General features: G+C 40.3%; 1 protein-coding gene across 1 annotated transcript in view; it reads left to right on the top strand.

Annotated features, from left to right (window-relative positions):
- The window catches only part of LPGAT1 (lysophosphatidylglycerol acyltransferase 1), a 65,405-nt gene extending 62,635 nt beyond the window's left edge, over window positions 1-2,770 (top strand). Inside the window, exon 7 of the mRNA XM_009646172.2 lies at window positions 1-2,770. This exon is cut by the window's left edge and continues 1,911 nt beyond it. The gene's annotated coding sequence lies outside the window, so the exon portion shown is untranslated.
- The last annotated feature ends 965 nt before the right edge of the window (window positions 2,771-3,735 follow it).

The raw sequence follows: 3,735 nt of genomic DNA, 5'->3' as shown, positions 1-3,735 counted from the left end.
AGTAGGTTTGTCCCAGTGTAGCTCAGTGCGATGGCTGCCAAATGATACAGCGTAGTGGGTTCCCCTGAACTATGAGTCCCCGCACTGACTTAAAAGAACCACTGCAGCTGGGAGGCAAAGGACAGTGGTTGCCTCCAGCTTAACATTTTAGGTCAGATACTGTTTCTGAATCCCATCTCTTTACACCCAGTCACTTACCTGAATTCTGGTGTCACGTAAAATCCATTTAAAAAGAGGTGTCCCCTGAAAGGGAGGCAGTCCTGGGAGAATTTTTTTTTTTTTCCTGTTGCTCTTGCTAAAGTACAGCTGATGGAATGAATGTATTTAATCTGCCATTTCATGGGAGGGTGTTGGGGCAGCCCAGCGCTGTTACTGTGTAAGTGGTTATGTCTGCTGCATGTGGGCATGAACGGACTCTCAAATCTGCAAAGCGCAGATGGCAAGCTACTCATTTCTGTCCTTCACCAGGTGGTTTGATCAGAACTGCAGAGATGCCCATGGTACAGCTTGTTTTATTTTGAGCTAGGACAGACTGGAGTGATATAAAAAGGGAAGTTTATACAAGCAGATTGCACAGCAGTAACTCACATCAGGAGGTTGTTCTTTATAGACCCTGTGAACTCAGTGTCAGAGCATGCTGTTTTTTCAAATGCAGTATATAATTCTTTTTTTTTCCAGTGGATTGCAGTCAATAGCAAGTGTTCACATGCTGCCTAAAGAAATTAGTAATGCGCAATAACGTTTCAGATAATCACTTGATTTATCTGGTCCTGTTCACTTTCAGTTTGTTCTTCCATAGTTCTTACTCTTGTGAGACATTTGTTTTCAAGCACTGATTGTTGTTTTGGTAGAGTGAGTAAATAGCATTAGGTCTTGGGCTTCTTTCCTGCCTGCACTGGAAAATGTGAAGAGCGCCTGACAACGTGTCTCCTTATGGCTGAGTTGCTGTAGATGACAGTGGAATGAAACCATTGTTAAGAAACTCCAAAGTACCCTCCCAGCATGAACTTGGATGCTGCTTCATGAAAGAGAATAAATTGGATAAAAGAAGTTCTCCTATTAAGGGGAGAACGTAAGTAGTATATAATGTATAGGAAATTCTGTACTAAAGATGCTGTGCTGGTCAAGACTGAAGCTTAACAGGCTACTTGGTAAAATGTAAATTTCTGTGGGTTGCAGTTAGGTTCTACCTTGTGGCATTTATTTGGCCAGCATTAGAGTTGTAGGGGGTGTTTTGCTGTGCCACCCATGGGCTTCCTCTTCTGAAGAGTTCAAAATGCCTCTGATAGAAAATGATGTTAAAGAACCATACGGTTGATCTCAAAATGGTTGATTAATATAACTTTGAATTTATATTAGGAGAAATACAATGGAAGAATGTATGAAGTGATACAGAATGAAAAAAATTACGGAAAAAAAAAAGCGCTGACTGAAAGCTGTTGCACACAGAAGTGAGACCATAGCAATTTAAGTGTATTGCAAATAAAGATGGTTCCCTGCCAGGGTTGCACACAAAACATCTGTATGTTTCTATGTTTAATTGTTCATAAACAAGTTGTTATAGATGAGACGACGTAAATCCTAATGGCTGAGCGTTGGTGCTCTTCAAGTCCCGTTACGTGAAGAGTATCTGCCCTTTCACAACAAGCAGCATTTTCTTCAGTGCCCTTTGGTGAGTGCGCCTTCCTCACAGGTTCTCTAGGATTCTATGTACACTTCTGTCAAGCTTTTCCACAATGATGTCTCTTGCAGGAGGGATTTTTTTTTTTCAAGTTGCTCTCATCAGATTTCGAAAAGCAAAATTTCAGTTTGCCGGGCTCACTGGAAAATTAAAAGCTTCCTTCTCCCTCCGCCACCCCCAGCATCAACAATAAGATGCATCTTCTTGCAGTAAAAATACAATGATCACTGTGGTACTGTTCATTATTCACTTGATTTGCAGATGATGTAACTGGGGCTTTTTTCTGTCTGACACTGCCATGAAGTGCTGTTAACTTTTTTCACTGGTTTGTACAAGATAATACAGATACCGATCACTGTGTGTGACAGGATTCAACTGCTCCGCTTTGCCTTGACATAAAATTTTGGGACCAAAGGTACTTAAAACTGGGATTTCCAAATCACGAGACCGGGGTTGGGTGCATTCTCTTGATAGTTAGCTGGAGATTTTGTGGTGATCTGATACAATCACACAAAATAATTCTACACCTGGGGTACTGTATTGTTTGGAAATAATGGAGCCATATGAAATAAAGGGTTATTTTGCAAAATTGCATATTGGGTAGTTTTTACACTTTTTTAAAAAAAAAGAACAATTGGAAGAGCAAAATGGAAACCATACTCTGGTTTAAAATGTCTGCATACATTATCAACACTTCTGAGCAGCTTTATTTTTTTCTGTAAAAACTGTAGACTACCTGGCTGTGATACAGAAGAAGTCTTTAAAAGGATTCTATGTATTTTAAAACTTTAAACCTTTTATTTTATCATTGGATAACGAAGTAATTATACACTGAACAACTGTCCTATTAAAGTGAGTGAGTTCCTTAACATTACAATGGTGTTCATTTTGTATGATAAAAATTAGTTTTCTTGATACCAGTTATTTTCACCTCCAATTTTCTCCTTCCCTCCTGCGTTACCTGCATTTTTGTTTTGTATGATAAAATGGATGCAGAAGCCTGTAGTGACTCTTAATGATTTTGCAAAGAGCTGGTCGTGTTTGGAATTATTTTGTTGAATTTCTTTCACTGTTTTTTGTTTTGTGTTTGTTTTTTTTTTTATCAAATCTTTCCAGCAGCCAAGATGTCTTTCAGAAATGTAGACAGATACCAGAAGCAGCATTTCTCTACAGAGATTATTAGGTGTCTTTTCCCATTATTTTTTTTGTGTGTGTGTGGCAAAAATAAAGTTGATTTTTTTTCCAAGAATATTTCATGTGCTTCTAATCCTTAATAGATGAGATGTTTTTCTTTGGTTGTATTTATTGCGCATATACCCAATGGATACACAGTCTCTGTTGTGCTTACCATAAACACAACAAATAGCAAAATAACACTTTGGTTCACGATACAGCTGCAGTGTTAATGTGTGACAGATAACGTTGCTTACTGGAATTCGCATTGGGAAGGTCATGGAGACAAATGTTTTGATGCCAGGAGTGGAGCAGCAGGGAGGAGGAGGGAAGCAGGTTCTGCAGCCCTTGCTCCCTCCAGCACCCGCTGGAAACTTTGCTGATGCTCAAGCTGGAGAGCTTCTCCACAGGTCACTGCGTAGCAGTGGTTCCCCTTGAAGCTTCTGAGAGTCGAGGGCATGCCAAGAGCAGAACCGGGGTCCCCATCAACCCCAGATCATCACCATCCTAGAAGGGTGTGAATCCAACCTTTTTGTGAGCAAGGCTGCAATCGTTTTGTAGATACGTGTATTTTTTTTTTAACAGTGGTCTGTTTTTAAACAACTTCAGCTAGGCAAAGCAATATCGAGTGGAACAGCGCCCTTCGTGCATCTCTCGCTGACCATAGCTCTGGGCTCCGTGTCACCTTTCGTGTTAACTGCCACTCCGTACTGCAACGTGTAGTACAAAGGGAAAAGGAACTCTTTGGAGCACAGTAAGACATCTTGCACAATTTCCAAAGCAGCGCTATGGTTGTAGTTATGTCTACCTCTTTGTTTCCTTTCTTGGGTTTTGTCTTGTTTTTCTGTGTGGTGTTTTTCTGTGAGGGGTGGGGGGCATCA

The sequence above is a fragment of the Egretta garzetta genome, unplaced genomic scaffold (genome assembly GCF_000687185.1).
Source record: "Egretta garzetta isolate BGI_Z169 unplaced genomic scaffold, ASM68718v1 scaffold319, whole genome shotgun sequence".
In the NCBI taxonomy this organism is placed as follows: domain Eukaryota; kingdom Metazoa; phylum Chordata; class Aves; order Pelecaniformes; family Ardeidae; genus Egretta; species Egretta garzetta.
This window is presented reverse-complemented; position numbering and strand designations above follow the sequence as displayed.